Genomic DNA, 19,154 nt, shown 5'->3' on the forward strand with positions numbered 1-19,154 from the left:
TATTCAGGATTTTGGGAGTCCGTTCTTAATATGTATGTACAATTAGACTAATAATATTATGCTATTCAACAAATTCCAGTCACCAAACAGATGTACCTAACTGCTTTTAAATATCTATGCAACCAGCACGAATATGTTTTAAGTGTATTATATCTTCAATTGTTAACAAATATTCAAAATATTTTCATACAGTTGAAGAAGTTATTCAAGTATCACAAAGAATGAAACAAGAAGAACCACAAGAACTACCCACAAAACTAATCATGGATTCATTAACAGAATTAAAACAACTATTAATTAATGTTCAAAAAGAAGTACAATCAATAAAAAAGGACATTCAACATTTAGGACAAATCACGGACAGTAAGAATAAAGATAATTGGGCTAAGGAAGATGTTTTGTGTTTTCAAACTAAAAGAAAACTCACAACCACACCCCCTCCAACTATACCCATTTTAAAAGACCTTTGCATATTTATTTACCTTTTTAAAGTATGTACACTTATATGTATTATTAATTATTAAAACATATGACAAATGTTACAATAACTGTTTAAAAATACTTCACTCAATACATCATAACAAATCTTTCCAAAACGACTACCCACACACATGTCAGATATGTATATTGTTTTAAAATACATTTTATAGCAGCAGCTACACAATGCATGACACGCAGGTGGCTGCTTCCTAGCCGCGGCTGCACAGTATACCAGCGGGTAGCAATCCATGGTGTGAGACGGGTTTGGGATAGCAGTGGGTAAACACTACAGTCATTGCTGTTGCTAGGAGCAATCCTCAATACACCAATCTCTCCCCAAAAGATCAATACAATAAATGACATGTTGGTATGCAACGCAGATGAAGATAAATAAAGCAGCGTATACATGACAGTAAACTAGGTAGGGATATATTTAATCAGTAAAATTACACAAGACATAATAGCAATGGTGAGAATACAAAGGCTAAAATACAGCGGATGGGGCATCTAAAACTAGAGTATTTCTATTGATTTTTTAAACAATGTTCTTTGTTTTTTCTCCACAGTCTCACATGTAAGAAAGTCTGAAAACACACAGCCAAGATAGATCAGACTCCCAAATATGTATCAGGTCAATGACCATGGCCTTTGACCATGGCCAATGATTTTTCGCCCCTGACGTCACTCTACCTATAAAAATATCTTTTGAAAAGTAATAAAACACAGACACCCAAAAATGTATAGGCACGGGCATGAAACTACTCTTACCCATGGTTACCCGTAGTCCTTTGAAGCCTCGAATATAGCTGCAAATATCAAAAAACGGCATCAAAATAACCAAGTGCCATCCTCATCTGTGCCAACTCCTCCCAATCCCAAGATGGACTCCTCACCTCCCCTGCCTTCTTCCTTCTCCCCATAACACCCTGCGTTTCTGTGGCTCAGTTTGTTTTGAGATGTCGGCTAGTCGAAGCTATAGCCATGACTACAGAAGGCTTCTTGTTGCAAACTCAGTGCCTAGATCCCCTCTAAATCAAATTTTACTTGGTGCCCTCTATCCACCCCCCCACCTCTAGCCTGATGGAATTTGCATGTTTATTGCTCTGCCAATAGCTTTTTTCCTGAATTGCATTTTCCCATATCCTCTTTTATGACTTATAAGAACACAGAGATAGAGGTGGGGGTTGCTACAGGGCACTAAGTGCAATATGAGAGTTGGAGGAGGTTTAGGGACTGAGTTTGCAACACAAAGCTTTCCGTAGCCTCGGCTATAGTCACGAAAAGCTGACATCTCATAGCAAATTGCGTCAAAGAAGCAGCATGTGTTGTAGGGGAAAGGGAGAGTGCAGGGGAGATGAGGGGGGCACTTGGTGAGGTGCAGGGGAGCAGGAAAGCATTTTTCAGCTGTTTTGCTGATAGTCGCGGCTATATCCCAGGCTACAAAACACTGCAGACAGCCAAGGGTATGTGTGTCACAGTAATCACGGGTATATAGTTTGGGGTGTCAGTGTTTTATATTTTTATGAAGTACCTTGTTGGTAAAGTGTTTTTGGAAGTGAAAAATGGCCAAAGACCATGGTCAGTGACCTGATAGGTATTAGAGAGTCTTTTTTATTTTGGATGTGTGTTTTCAGATGTTTGAGCATGTGAGACTTTGGAGAAAGAAAGAAGAAAACAGTTTAGCAAAATGGATATAAAAAGGAGAAATTGTAGTGTAGTTTTAGATGTGCCATACAATGTATTTTAGGTTGTGTGTTCCCACTTATGGTATTATGTTGTGTGGGTGTGCAATGTTTGCCTATCTAATTTACTGTTATGTAGTTTTTTCATGATTCTTATTTTTCAGTTACTTTACATAGGTACACAAGTAGTGTTGTTCTGTATTCACCATTTAAGATGCATTGTAGTATAACACTTGAAGTCAGTCCCTCTTTTAACTGACTTTTTGTAGCTTTGGCTATGGTAAAAGTCAATGAACTGTAGCCGTGGGTATAATACATTTTTTTTTGTTATTATTGATTTTATTTGTGTATTCTTGTATCATGAGGAGTCCGTAAAAGGACTGTTATGGGGTACACTGAGTGTAGAACCTTAGCACATCAGGAGTACTGTTTTGATGGTATGAGCACTCCGTCATGTCTATAGAAATTGTCCATGTAAAACTGTATGTTGTTGTTCGCAGTCCATAATTGGTTGTGGTCTGTCATGAATGCTGAAACTGCGTTATTAACATTTCTCCGGGATTTCTCAAGTTTACCATTACATCTGGTGGTCCAGGAGGTTTAGGGACTGAGTTTGCAACACAAAGCTTTCCGTAGCCTCGGCTATAGTCACGAAAAGCCGACATCTCATAGCAAACTGCGTCAAAGAAGCAGCATGTGTTGTAGGGGAAAGGGAGAGTGCAGGGGAGATGAGGGGGGCACTTGGTGAGGTGCAGGGGAGCAGGAAAGCATTTTTCAGCTGTTTTGCTGATAGTCGCGGCTATATCCCAGGCTACAAAACACTGCAGACAGCCAAGGGTATGTGTGTCACAGTAATCACGGGTATATAGTTTGGGGTGTCAGTGTTTTATATTTTTATGAAGTACCTTGTTGGTAAAGTGTTTTTGGAAGTGAAAAATGGCCAAAGACCATGGTCAGTGACCTGATAGGTATTAGAGAGTCTTTTTTATTTTGGATGTGTGTTTTCAGATGTTTGAGCATGTGAGACTTTGGAGAAAGAAAGAAGAAAACAGTTTAGCAAAATGGATATAAAAAGGAGAAATTGTAGTGTAGTTTTAGATGTGCCATACAATGTATTTTAGGTTGTGTGTTCCCACTTATGGTATTATGTTGTGTGGGTGTGCAATGTTTGCCTATCTAATTTACTGTTATGTAGTTTTTTCATGATTCTTATTTTTCAGTTACTTTACATAGGTACACAAGTAGTGTTGTTCTGTATTCACCATTTAAGATGCATTGTAGTATAACACTTGAAGTCAGTCCCTCTTTTAACTGACTTTTTGTAGCTTTGGCTATGGTAAAAGTCAATGAACTGTAGCCGTGGGTATAATACATTTTTTTTTGTTATTATTGATTTTATTTGTGTATTCTTGTATCATGAGGAGTCCGTAAAAGGACTGTTATGGGGTACACTGAGTGTAGAACCTTAGCACATCAGGAGTACTGTTTTGATGGTATGAGCACTCCGTCATGTCTATAGAAATTGTCCATGTAAAACTGTATGTTGTTGTTCGCAGTCCATAATTGGTTGTGGTCTGTCATGAATGCTGAAACTGCGTTATTAACATTTCTCCGGGATTTCTCAAGTTTACCATTACATCTGGTGGTCCATCTCCATTTTTGCCTCTGAGTGAGATTGGAAAAGATAAAGATGGTATGAGGAAATAGTTCCATTAGTTTCCCCATGTACATTCCCCAAATCATTGCCTCCACAAAGAATTAGTATTAGACTTAACAGTCATGGAAAAACCTGGAACCAATGCATTACCCGCAATCCAAACCATTTTAAATTTCGCAATGTTAATATTTTGTTTCTCACAAAAAGCCAGCAACCAAAACAGCCAACTGTCTCCAATCAGCCATACAGTTGTCAAACCAGCCATGATATTTGCAGTATTTCTCTGTTTCCAGGAAAATGATTCCTAGTTTGAATATCTAGTAGTTTGTATGAGCAGGGATGTGTGTTTGTTGTACTTTCTAATTGGTTGATGGTGCTATTGTTAGTATGTGTGGCTAATGAACATCCGCCAGCATGCGGCACTGCTAATTGTGGCTATATCCCCTAACGCACCTCCCACCATTGTAGCCACAATGTTGGGTGGGGTGGCATCTTTTATGCATTGAGTCTTTTGGGGGATTGTATGAGACTAGGGGAGTGGAATAGGACCATGAGGAGTGGAGGTGGTGCTGGTAGGCAGGTTGGGGACAGTTCTGGAGTTTGGTGCAGTGGAAATGCGATTTTGAATTTGCATTTTTTTTGCAAATAGTCACGGTTACTTGCGGACATCTAGGAACGGCTCTTGTATAGCCACGTCTATAAAAAGCATGTGCTTATGCGCATCAATACAATTCTGTTTAAAACTGTGTCTATAAGTATATATTTTCTGTGCAATAATCATATGTTCATGTGGATGACACAGCACAACATTTTATTTGTTTGTTATTTTATTGTATTTAGTTGTTCACTTATTTGATTTGAAGGTTTGAAGGCCAATTTATTTTGATTTGGGGCTTGCAGGAAATGTGCATGTAGCCGCGGGTACAAATCAGGTTCTGTAGCCATGAAGAATAGACACAGCTATGAAAGTTGCTAGCTGGAGTAAAAATGGGTTTGTGCCAGTTTCATTGTTTGTTATTGGTTGTTGTTACTTTTGTATTTGTGTAGGGCCTAGTGATAGGTTGTGCTGAAAATGTGTCAGCCAACTCAATAGTTGCATTGGTATATAGTCCTCTTTTTTTGGTGTTTGTTTTGGAAAATATAAAAGCCACAATTTTCTGCAGTTTTGTCCTTTTGATTCCTGAACTCTGACTGTGCACATAGCAGGAGTGTAGCTGATGTGTAAATAAGTGTTCGCCTATATTTCCACATTTGAAGGTTTATTTTCAGTGTGTGTGTGTTAGTTGTAGTGACCATTGCTATCAGATGGTGTTCATTATTATTTTCTTCATTTGCTGTTCTTTACCTTTTAATGTATTTTGAGATATGCCGTACTTGTAGGTGTTTGGAGTGTTTTTGGAGGCAGTTCATTTGCTGGTGTAGTGCAAATTCTTGTAATATGGTTATTTTAAAATTGTTTTGTAGCTGCATTATTGTAATCATCCCAGTCGATTTGCACTAGATATTGTACATTTAACTCCTGTGAAAGGTCGACCTATATTCAAAAGATATTGGTACTGCTGCAGATGCAAGCATATGTATGGAAATCTTTCTTAGTGAGCGTTGCAGTATTTATCATGATTGTTCGCATGGAGTGGAATATCTCCCATTCCTTAACTGTGGCATCCCCATTGCCTACTTATTCGAGGCATCATCCACACAAGACTTTTATCACTGAATTTGGGAAGAGTTATGAGGCAGTGCACCTGGTAAATGTGCACTTGGTTATGATACCACTGTTGATGTTTAGAAAATAAAGGGGGGAGAGGTAAATTGGCACTTAAAAGAAAAGAACTATGACACGTCATCTGGTGTACTACAATTAAATTCTGTCATTTGCTCGTTGTGGCATCTTCCTTAACTACGCAGTTGCAGTATTTTGTACACATTACTTTCTTTATGGTTAGATTGGGTGTCGGTAAGAGAGGAGTTTGTGTACACGATACCACTGCTGATGTAGAGGCTTCATTTGCAGTTGGAGTTGTTGATGCACTGGTCGATGGAGGTTATGTAGGTGGTGCTGATCGCCTTCTATGCAAGGAATGGGCGCCATGAATTTCTTTCTTCTGATGTTCATGTACTTTAAGGTAGTCACCATCAACCTCATTCCAATGGATACACACTAGATGGTTGATCATAATAGATGTTCCCAGGCATTGAGATGGACCATCTGAAGGTCCATGTTAAATAGAGTTTTTTGCAGAGGTGCACAGTACCTACTGTGATCTTTTCTGGAGCAGTGTTCTTTCACTTTGAAGAAGCACCAACTGTCAGCTGTTTTTTTCTTCATTTTTTGTACTTCTTCCTTGGTGGTGAAGGATTGTCGACCCACATGATGATGTTGTCACTACTTCAGCTCTCATGTCCAGACATGTTGGAATGTCTTAGTAGGATGGAAAAAGTCAAACTTTCCAAAAGCCAAGTGAAAAATGACAATGTTGCAAAAAATTGAAACAAATAGGAAAAGCAGTTTGATAAACTTGATCTGCTTGCTGAGTTGTTGTCCAAGTTTACTTATCCTACCTTATTTTGCCTTGTTCTCCAAGTGCTTATGCTACCCTATTTTCTATTATTCTCCACGTTTACTTGACCTTCCCATCCTTTGTTCTGCATGCAACTAGAATGAAGTTCTTTGTTTATTTTCACACAGTTTATATACCCTTATTTGTTTTTTGGAGTGGTATTTTCTTACAGTTTTTTATATTGGTGTATGTTTTTTTTTTAATCCAGGTTGGATTTATTTTGCCAATGACTCAATGATTGGTATTTGCAAAGAGAACAGCAGTGTACTATGCACTAATGTTGTATCTTTTATATAGTGCATGTGATGCACTGCATATGAAATATAAGGGTCATACAAATGTGTGTATTAAATTGTGTTTATTAAAGTGTGCGTGTGTGTAATTGAACTGATTCTGTTTTCTTTTTTCAGATAGAAGGATATTATATATTTTTTTAAACATAGATGTATAGCCGCAGCTATGATTCAGCCCAATGAGCCATTGGCATTTGAAGATGCGGGTAACCGCAGCAACAACCGGGTTATGTCCTAGGTGCGATTTCGATGACACATACCCACAGCTGTAGCTGTAATATGTGAAAAGTGCATTCTTCACATACTCCCTTTTTACTGTGTCTTTTGTTTTTAATATTTTGCCTTAAGTTTATGGAAGGAAAGGCACACAATCAAATAGCCGCAGTTATAAGATATGGGGCCTAGTTGTATTTTTTGGTAAACACGGCTAAACATATTTTTGGAGAATTTCTTTTTTCAATGTGGAACATTTTTTAAATATGTATTGTCTGTAGTGTTGGCAAACAGTTAGTGTAACATTTGAAATACGTTTTTTAACAATAATAATGCATGCAAGTGCACATACTTGAAAAGGGTAAATAAATATTAAAACACAGTTTGTTAAAAACAGGTTTATTTGGGAGGGGATGTGGTTGTGGGTTTTCTTTCAGTTTTAGATAGAACACATGCTATATATGTTCTGTAGCCACATTTTCAGAACGTTGACTCTCTATGATTAGTTTTAAATGTTCAATGTTCTTTTTCATTGATTGCATGTCTTTTTGAATATTCATCATTAGTTCTTTTAATTCTGTCAATTAATCCTTAATCAGATGTGTGGGTCCTTGTTGTGGTGCTTACTTTTTTAATCTTCTAGAGACTTGAATCAATTCTTCATCTGGTTGAAAATATTTGAAATATTTTTATACAACTGAAGATATAATACACTTTCAAAATATGTGTGTTGGTTTTATACACACAATTGACAGTTAATAGGTAGATACATTATGGGGCTGATTCATGGAATTTGTGTGACAAAAAATGTGGATTTGTGTTTGGTGACTGATATTTGTTCTCTTAAAATGTAATTGTTAGTCTCATTTTACATGAATATATAGAATGTACTTACAAAATCCTGATTGTGGTGTATTTTCTTCTGGAGCATTGTTTTCAGCGTCTTCTAGTTCCATTGTTGTAGTGGTATGGAGAATCACTTCCTGTCAGTTCAGAGTTAGAGTTTGGATGAAGGAAGTTTAATGGGGAGAGAAAGTGGAATGTTTGTGTTTGCTTTGTGATAGGTTGTTCATTGTTTGTGTGATGGGTGGCTGTCAATAGGATTTCAAGTACCTCATATGCTGTTAATTGTATTGAGCCTTTGAGAAAATGTATGTTTTTTGAGTGATGTTTATATATGCCAATAAAATTGTAGATACAATTGTCTTATTATATTAGGAGTTTTGTACATAGCACATTTTTATTGTTTGAGGGTGAGGTGCACCTTTGGAAGATAGTGCTGTTTTTGGGGTATACTTATTGTTCCATTTGATATTTGAAAAATGTAGCTAATTTCAGAAGGAGGGGAATCTCTTTGTTCAGAGGACTGTGGACATTTATTTGAGAATGGGGTTAATAGTGACGTTGAGGAGATAGGTGATGAATTCTCAAAGCATTGGTTTACAAGTTTGTTTTTCGTTTTGTAACCAGGGTTATAGCCACAGTTATCTTATTGGGAAAAATTAGGGAAAAAATAAAAGTTTTTAATTTAGTGTGTAAATGTTATAAGTAGTCTTTGAAGGATTGTGTTGGGGCTTATTGATTGATATGGCTTGTAAGAGACATGTGTTTGTCATTTTAATTGTTTGCTTTCTACAGACCTCTTTTTGTGCTGAATTGTGAAACATATGAAAGTGACATTTGTGTGAACTGTTGACAGTATGATTCAAGAACTCAGAGTGTGCACATGTTCTGTGGTTGGCTCCCGTGAAGATCTATTCATTATTTGGAGCAGCTGTAGGTGAGTGACAGTGTGTTTTTATATATTTTATGTACAGTTTGAATTATTGTATTTGCAAGATAACTGGAGTATGTGCAGGTTTCTCATTTGGTCAAGTTTATACGTTTTCTGGATCTGCTTAGGTCACATGGCCATTGACGATTAGTGCAGTGGGGATGGGAAGTGAAAGGAGGACATACATGTTGATATGTTTTGTTGATTAGTAGTAGTAGTGATTAGTTTGCAGGTGAATTGTAGGATAGTGGGTCTGGCTTTTGCCCCAATGATAGTTGAATAGATAGAAACAGGGGAGGCATTTGACTTTACATGATATTAGATGAGGATGTCCGAGAAGGAATGATTAAATGGGTGTTAGGAGGAAGAAGGTTGTGACAGAGCACAGATTTGTGACTAGCAGTAGACTGAATGTTGTCTATCTGGAGTTGGCCTACAGTCCTTAAGCAGAGGGTTGTTAGGTGTGAAAATTGGAGCTGGGTGGAGTACCTCAGTGCCAGTGCACTATTATGTTACAACATTTAACAGACTGCGGGTCACAAGATTGAGTACCCATCAACCTCTTAATGGAATTATTGGAAATTGCACTGTGCAATAATTACTTTGAATTTAATGGCACTTTCTTCCTTCAAGTCAAAGGAACGGCTATGGGCGCAGCCTTTGCCCCAAGTTTGGCCATTTTATTCATGTCCAATTTTGAAGACGATCATATTCTCTGTGAAACGAACCCTTTCTTTAAATCCATCACAAATTGGAAACGATATATCGATGATATCGTCTTTATCTGGGAAGGACCAGAAGCTGAGCTATATTCCTTTAAGGATTGGCTAAACCAGGTGGATTGCAACATTCAATTCACTATGGAACATTCAAGACATCACATTATCTTCCTTGATCTAATAATCAAACATGAGATGGGAAAACTCAAATGTTGCCTCCATCGAAAAGAGAGTGCAAGGAATACACTCCTACATTATAACTGTAATCACCCTCGCCACCTCAAGGATAATCTTCCTTATGGGCAATATTTGCGGATTAGAAGAAACTGCACTAAACTCTTAGATTTTCAGGAAAAGGCAGATGAATTAGACCCCAGCCCAAAGAAAGGGGATACCTTAAAAAACTAATCAGCCGCTCACGTAAACGGGCTCGTTTCACGGACCGTGAGTCTTTATTAACTACAAAAACTCAGACATTGGATAACAGCAAGATGACATGTGTTCTTACACATGCATCTGATACCTTCTGGATAAAGAAAATTATCCTCAAACACTGGGACATTGTAAAACAAACCTCCCAGACAAGCCTTACCCTCATTTTGCTCTGAAAAGAGCAACAAATGTAAGGGACAAACTTGTACATTCAAGCTATCAAAAATTGTCGCCAAAGACGGGCCTATGGGATCTAAGATACACAAAACGTCACTACCCTTGTGGTTTATGTTCTGCATGTGCCTTCACAAAGAAAATGAAAGACTTTCAGATTGGTGCACGCACTTGGATCCTACCAACCCTATCAAACTGCAAGACCAAACAAGTGGTTTATTGTATTGAGTGTCCATGCGGCCTCAGATACGTGGGACAAACCACTCGAGCTATTCATATTCGAATAGCTGAACACCGGTCCGACATCAGGTGCAAAACGACCATGGCACCCCTTGTTAACCATTACTTGACATCTAAACACTCAGCCAATGACATCTTGTTGTGGGTGCTAGAGGTGGTGAAAAACTCGCCCAACATATCCAGGCGCTTGCTCGAGAAAGAAGTATGATGGATTTACCGTTTGGAAACACACACAAAAGGCCTTAATGAGGAAGTCATTCCACCTCTCTAAAACGTTCTAACCTCTGAGAAAGTGCAGTAGCAATAAGACCTTTACTATACTACCTGGCACATAATTAAGTTTCAATTGCTTTGCAGTAATGACTTGAGAATTAAGTCAAATCATCTACACACTGTCATCAGCTGTCTATTTCACGCTGATCAATTCACATACAATATCTCAATGTGGTTTGGGCTTGCAATGGCATATGTAAATCAATAGCTACATGCAACAACATGTTGTCTTTACATATATATATATATATATATATCTTTAAACAGATATCCTGTCTATACTTACTAGCAATGTAAAGATGCATCTTCCCCTTCAAAAACTATGAGCAGCACCTTTTTACCGCACAAACAATAACCTGTCTAGTTCCACAGCCACATGTAAGAACAAGGAAGGCTATCCATTACACACTGCCAAACAGATATTCTGTTCAAACCCTCCTGCACTGAAGCAAAAGATTGACTATCCTTTTTTAAATACACCCGGAATGAAGAAATACATTCATTTTCCGTTTCAAACATGGCGGGCATCACAGAAATAAAGGAAGAGTGTTTTCATGTAACCTAGGTTACATTGTTACGAAATTCCAGGAAGTAGTATGAACACCCAACCAGCGGCAAACACACTCCCCCAACAGGTAGTGTTTATCCAATTTCAAGCCGGCTATGAGCTTCCAGGAAGTAGCTTTCTCAGATGTTCCGTCTACCTCACGGTGTAAGCAGACTGTTTGCTGCACGCCCTGAGCTACCGTGAAACACTCTCGGCAAGGTAAGCATTGGTTAATGTATTATCACAAAGTTACAATCAGACAGATTATTTAATAACCGTTCAAAGTGCCACCATCTAGACAACTGGCGTTCTCGCCACTCGCTCTCTTCCGTGAGGAGTGTTCTTTTGAGCTAAGAAGAACATTTTGAAATTGAATATATAATCCATGCATATTCACATCGATTTTGAACTACTGGCCCCACTGTGTATGGCCCTGCCATCAATGCAAGTCTGTATTTGCTCACTCAAGCAGCACGGTTATGCAAGGATCCCTTTCCTGATAAATATTTGCCATCAAACCGATTTGGATTTTGATGAACCAATCAATGTCAAACTAGCAATTCTAATGCAATAGAAATTAAACTTCAGGATGAACAAACACAGATGCAGTCCTGCTATTGGGAATTAAACAGTAAAACAAAAACTGTTTCTTGTTCCTCATTTGTGTTTTTTTACCAATTACAACCCTCAGAAATATTGACAACCCAAGTGTTTATTTTAGTTGGTGTCTCTGCTATTTATTATTACTTTCTGAATTCAGAAGAACAAGATTAAAGCAAAGTTCTCGAATCGACTCACTTTGAATAAATATGGGTAAATGAATATTCAGAATGCTGGACAACACATGCCAGTAACAACGGTTCTCTGTCCTGGGATAAACTGCTCCTGCTTTTGCTTTTTCTTCACCAACTAATGTGGTAAGAGTCTTCTTATTCAGGAGTTTTGTAAACAAGTAGTCAACGTCTATATTTACATTAAATGTAGAACACTAACCTTTGCAGTTAAATACAGGCAGCACGCAACTTCGTTCTAAAAAAGCGTTCTTTTTCTTTCTCTGTGTTTGCCTCCCTCACAGGGATTGTCACTTTTTCTAAAAAAAACTGCCCCGAGGAAGGCATATTTTTGCAATCCAGGCCCCACAGGTGGTCTTGCCGAAACATAACAGAGGTCAACAGAAAAGATAATACGAATTGAGTTTTTCACGAACTGAAATATAGCATTTGTACCCTGAGCCAATTACTAATTGTTGTCTTCTACATAGGCAAACCTGTTTTAGTAATCTATCTAGTGATACCTTGATTACAGCAAATCTGTTCTAGTAATCTATATAGTGATACCTTGTGTACACACTAATAACTGAATCTATATTACAACCTGCTTCTGTTCTATTGTCTTGTGTTGTCCAAACATGTATGTTTTTCCTTATATAATCTGCTTTAACAAAAACTCTTTTTTCTAAACAAGAATAACTTATCTTAGACCATTTTCGATTTCATGTTTTTATCAGCAACTGATTACTTCAGAAATTACTTGCATTACAGTATTGTAGTTCTCAACTATGTTTTTTTTTATACTCTTTACTATGGAATAAACAATGTTAAGATTTTTTCTATTCCCTTTTTCCTTTAACTGCAAAGGTGTTAATACAATTGAGATATCTAAAGATACTCAACAAAGAAATCAATTGAATTCATTTCACTATTTGGCCAAAATAATAATTGTATCAGCGGTCTTTTGGAAACCAATTTGTATGTACAGTGCATTATTTTGCAGCTTTTTTTCTCTTGATGCCTTTGTCATGAATGGTTTATGTATATATTACTTGTATTATGTGTATGCTTTATTAAGAATTGTTATGTTATGTAAGAAATGGGTATTGTGGTGTATAGGATTAGCTCACTTTTCATTTAGGTTTATCATTGAAAAATGTATGGTCCCAAGCACAGATATGTTAGAAGTTGGTAGAGTTAATGGCCAATTGCACATCTGGTCCCTTTCAGAGCACGTGGCAGTCATGCCTACCTACATAGTGGTGAAGATTATTTTACTGGTTTAATGGGCTATATTTGGCCATGCAGGCTGATTTTCCAGCATCTGTTGTGTCAGGAAATCTACATCCTGTTTTTTCTAAAGATGTGTTCTCTGTTATGGCATGTATTGGGTTTTGTCATATCACACCCTTTTTTTCTGGATGTGTGTGTGGATGTCGAATTATTATGGTATGTGAGAAGTGGGTAATGTGTTGTACACGCTGTCAAATTAATGGAGTTGCATAGTGGGTTGGGGGAAACAGTATTATTGATGAGGTTTGTTAACAATGTTTTCTGGGGCTGGTTAGGGCATATGGCCATTGAATCTTTAGTAGAGTGGGGGTGGACAGTGAAGGGAGGACATACATGCTGATATTTTTTTTTTTTATTAGCAGTAGTAGTTATTATATTATTGGGGAAAGGCAGGATAGTGCATTAGGCTGTTGTATTATTGGGCTGAAATGGATGGAATCAGGTGAGTAGTTAATTGGGCATGCTTTTTGTTGATAATGTCTAAGCAGGAGTAATGAAACAGGTGCTGGGATAAGCAAGCGTGTGGTAGGGCCTGTTATGTTGTACAAACAAAACATTATTTATAATGTATCTGTCAATATGGAAATGGGTGCGTATGATGGGCATAGAGGCTTTAACCATAAATGTCATCCTAAAGAGTTCTTGTTTAATGTACACTTTCTAATCACAGGCATCTAAGCAAAACATCCTGAAAAATTAATGCATTTCCTTAACTGTTATTATTGATGGATTGAACTCCTATGCTGGCTGCCCTGTGAGGTGTCTACTTCAGCATATGTGGTGTTCCTGTTTCTGGTACGAGAATTACTGGAAGAAATTATACATTACTGGTTTTCTAAAATGCAATTTTGTGTTTTTTTTTACATCCAGTAATTACTGTCACTGCATGTGTGGCGGCAAAGATCTAATCATCCAGTACAACTCTCTTAACCGCATATGGTATTAGTATTTACCACATACATTTTCTGCATACATTATATCACCATCATCTTTCAATAAAGCACTGAGTGCAACATTGTTTTCACCTCTCTTCATGAACAGGTGACAACATTCCTGAGAATAATATGAGTGTAGTTGAAATAGGATAAGCAGTCATTAGTCTCCTTGCACTACCCAGAGCCATGCTGCCGTGGCTGCACTTACTCAGAGCATTTGTGCACTGTTTTCCCCTCCCCTCTCCCTTGCATTTCCTCCCTCCTTTTCTGTTTGCACTTTCTGTTCTTGCACTTGTATGATCTGAATGACACAAGGCCCAGTAAGATTATTTGTGTTTTCTTCCCTCTGTCTTCCCACCGTTGTCTTGTCGTGCCTAGAAATACTTCTGTACAGGTGCGTTATAAATGACTTATGATATGTCATTTGGGATGTTCTTGGGGATATATTTGATAATTATGGGTCATATGATAACTGTCCACCTCCAATCAGACCTGTCCCATCACCCCCACTGTCACAGGCAGTGTTATTTGAGCCCTCCATCTTAAGCAGGCAGTCACTCTTGAACCTCTGAGTCCCTCACTTGCCACTCTCTATGTTTCACTTACCAAGGAGACGTGCCAGTTGCCCCATGTGTGTGGCCATGAATGCATCCAGGGTACTGTTTCACACTACCATGAAGTCCTGTTTGGACCTAGGGATCCTGGTGAAACAGGGTGTGCAGGTCATGTCTGCATCACATGTAATGTGTACATTTAGGGTTTGATATTGTTTATAGTTCTGGAAGACATTCTTCCTCCCAATCGGTGGCATACGTGGCATATCACACATGTGTGAAGTTCAGGAAACCATTGGTGTTTGGGAACTATTCATTGTTGTAAAATCATCTTTTTATATCATCTGTTGACCCTGGGATTTTGGGTAGCCATGTGTGCTGTTGAATGGTGTGGGGAAGCTATTACCACCTTTGTTAATATGTGTGGAAATGTTGGCTGTATCTGGTCATGAACCATGCCCACAGTGTATTGGGAGGAGCCTATTGAAACAATGTTGTGTAGCTACCAACTTCAAATGGTGTGACATGGCAGTATGTATATTCCCTTTGTATTCAAGGTGTCTCTCAATGAGTTGGAGTATGTAGATGTTGGTTAGCTGGTGCAGCTAATACAGTTTCCTGATTGTTTACTCTGTCGTGGCAGTCATGCCCACCTCCATAGTGGTGGATATCATATTGGTGGTTTAATGTGCTTTACTTCGCATTTCAGTTAGACCAAAAGGTGATTTTCCAGTATCTGTTGTGTCAGGTTATTTACATCCTGTTTTTTTCCAAATCCTGTTTTCTTTGTTATGGCATGTATTGGGTTTTGACATATCACACCCTTTTTTCTTGATGTGGTGTGGATGTTGAATTATAATGGTATGTAAGAAATGGGTAATGTGGTGTATAAAATGTCAAATTAATGGGGGTGCATAGTGGGTTGGGGAAACAGTATTATTGATGAGGTTTATTAAGGCAGTGCTCAGGGGCTGGTTAGGGCATATGGCCATTGAAACTTTAGTAGAGTGGGGGTGGACAGTGAAGGCAGGATATAAATGCTGATATCTTTTTGTTGATTATCAGTAGTAGTTATTAATTTGTAGGAAAATGGCAAGATAGTGCATGAGGCTATTGTGTTATTATGCTGAAATGGGTGGAATTAGGAGACATAGTTAATAGTGCATGCATTTTATTGAGGATGGCTAAGGAGGAGTAATTAAATGGGTACCGGGAGAAGCACGGGTGTGGTAAGGTCTAGTTATGTGAACACTAACATACTTAATGTGTGTATTTGGTGTTGCCATTTAGCAGGTAAGTAGAGGTTTGTGAGACATTTTATGGCGCTACTAGGGGACTTAGCCATTCAAACTGTAGTGATAGTGGGGATGGGTAGTGGAGGGAGGATGGACATTCTGATATGTTTTGTTGATTAGTAGTAGTCATTTTATTTTAAAGGTTCCTTTTTTATTTATGGTGGCCTTTTTGGATTGTTTTTTATGTTTGCTGTCATCTGAAAAGGGAACAAGTGTCTTTTTGATTGACATTGTGGTGGCATACTTTTTTTTCTGGTGGTAGGTGTACTAACTTTAGTATATATCTTGTGAGGAATAAAAAGAAGAAAATTATCTGCACCCAGGAAAAATCCCAGGGTGTGAATAACTTTTACACTTGGGCTGACAGGAAGACACAGGCTTTTCTGTTCTGCAGCTTTGAATGAGTGTCTTGTTTTGATTGGCCTTACAAATCCTGGGCTGGTGGGCTGTTAAAGTCCATCTCCATCTGTTAGCCTGGGCTTGAAACTTATATTTTATATTGAAAATATAAAGAAACACAATGCATGAACCTAATCATTTCAATTGTTTTTTTTATAAAGCTTTTTTTGTGAGATGCCATCAAGAAAACAACAGCAACAAACTATAAGAAATGGTCACATGCAGGGAAGTAGAGTTAAACAGTTAAAGTAGTGCTTTTAAATCTGTAGATACAAATCCTGCAGATAATGCAACAATTTCAAGTGTTGAGGATAGTTTTAAAAATGTCGAAGTTGAAGTAAGAGATATGCCAGCACAAAGTTTGCTGAAAATGATAATGTTTTTATTGAAAGTAAAAAAAATACAAAACAATTCAAATGGGTTGCTAGCAAGTAAAAAAAGAATGAATTTTAGAAAGAAATGTAGCGGAAGTGCTATGAATTTGAAAAAGAGGAATAAGGATATATATATTTAATTTATTATTAATGTGTTATAGCTTAGTATAAGCTTTTCACATGACATAAGAAATTACATTTACAAAGCAGTTAATCATTAAAAACTGATAATAACATATTAAATTAATAAAGGAAATAGAATAAAAGGAAGGAGTAAGGAGAAAAGAAAAAGGAAAGTAAGAATAAAAAGAAAAACGAAAGATAAAATTAGTAGATAGGATCTTAACTTAAAACAAAAAAAAATCAAAATTCAAAATTGAAAGTGTATATGTCGAGAAAATATGTGAATAAGTCCTTAAGACCACCGATTGATGAATGTTAGTTCTTTTACATAATCGAAACTTCAGGTCCAGAAAGCAATTGCTAATGGTCGATTAGTAAACTATTTTTTCCTAAATATAACATTCCCATAGAAGACATTCCTAAATTGGCAGTTTGCTATATGTTTATGCCCAATGATTTCTCAACATTCGTCCAAACATTATACACTGCAATGTATAGTTTCATTCCTTTTCCCTTTGCATTAATGGCTCTTTGCCAGAATTCGTTGCTGCCAACATATTCCAAGTTATGGACCAAATCTGCGTAAAATATTGTATAGACCTTTATCATAGCAACACATCTAGTAAGGACATGTTTGCCCGTTTCAGATTCCGTTCTGTCCTTGCACAACCTGCAGTAGCGTTCGGGTAGGGGGAGATTTTTCTTGATCCCACTTATGGCAGGTACAGGTAGCTGATCGATCCTTAGCAGAAGAATGAATCGTCGTAGACGTGGCGAAGGACATAGTTTCAGATATGGTAAAGGTTTCTTGAAAGTGTAGTTCATAAATTGCACAAATTTATAGCGCTTTAGATCTTCCAAATGCGCAAAAATGCTGATCCAATCGTATAGTTCAGTTTTCTTGGCTAGCGCTCTCAGCAAAGGAGTGGAGACTACTTGTTGTTTTTGGGTCCAGCCAATCACTTCAAGGTAGTTGATGATGTTCTTTTTCATAAGAGAATATGAAGACGCTTTGTTGATTTCGCAGTGAATCGCTGCTAACAATAGATTGGCTGTATCAGGTGTTGCTTTTAGATATAATTCAGCTCTTTTCCTGAGTACTAGGGACTTCCAGGAGATAAGGCCCAGCTATAATCTAAGGATGGCCATTGGAATACAGCCCGGGAGACCGAGTATTTTTTTCCAGAATTTTCCTTCGAGGATTTGAAGCCAATCAAGGTCTATCAATTGCAGTGCCTCAAGGCCATAGATTATCATTGGCGTTAAGACCTGAAGGTAAAGTTGGCGTGCTGCCCAGATGGTATAACCACCGTGGGATGTAGAAAAACGATGGATAAGTGCTGTGACTTGGGCCGCTCTTGTAGTTCTGGTTTGTTTGCAGATAGTGTAGTGCCCCTTGGGCTCAACCTCGACACCCAAGTATCTGTAATATGGGATATAGTTAATTGCCGTCCCATGTATGTTTAAACTGACTCGTGCTGTCTTCTTGGAACTGAACATTACCATCTGAGTTTTGTTCAGATTAATAGCCAATCCATTCAATTGAGTATAGGACCATAGTGCCTCTGCTGATCTTCGGATACCGCTAATAGTGTGGTCCAGGATGACTAAGTCATCAGCATATGCTAGTACCACACAGTGAGCAGATCCAATCTTAGGGGGGCAGTTATTTTCCAATGATAGCACTTTGGGTATATCATGGACAAACAGGTTGTACAGTATTGGTGCCGTAACACATCCTTGTTTCACGCCACAATTTTGATTGATCTTGTTGGTCATGTTCCTTTTAGCGTCTAACTTCAGGGAAACTGTGGTGTTGTGGTGCAATAACTTGAGATAGTGTACTATTCCTTTAGGACATCCCAAGTTTTCAAGTTTGGCCCACAGTAATTCCCTGGGAACTAGATCAAAAGCAGACTTAAAATCTATGAACAGGGCGTATAGAGGTGGATTGCCTGGTGTTCTGGCCTTGTTACAGAGAATATCCATTACTACCAGGTTATGTGTAGTAGAATATCCGCTCCTAAATCCGCATTGGAAACGGTCAAGGATCTTTTCTCTGTCTGCCCATGTTTGGAGTTCATGTAGTAGGTATGCTGCAAATAACTTGCCCGTGCAGTCCAGCATAGAAAGTAGACGATAATTACCAGGGTCTGTACGGTCACCTCTCTTATATACAGGAATCAAGATTGCTGTCTGCCAGGATTCCGGGATTTGACCCTCCTTCAGGATCTTTTCAAAAAGGATCTCGAGTACCACTGCCCAGTACTCCGGATTGCTCTTTAATACAGCGTTTGCTAGGCCATTCGGTCCCGGAGCTCTTGATGATTAGAGCTTTTTTATCCTAATTGTCAAAGATTCAGCTG

Source organism: Ambystoma mexicanum, chromosome 5q (genome assembly GCF_040938575.1).
Source record: "Ambystoma mexicanum isolate Mex_15411 chromosome 5q, UKY_AmexF1_1, whole genome shotgun sequence".
Taxonomy (NCBI): Eukaryota; Metazoa; Chordata; class Amphibia; order Caudata; family Ambystomatidae; genus Ambystoma; species Ambystoma mexicanum.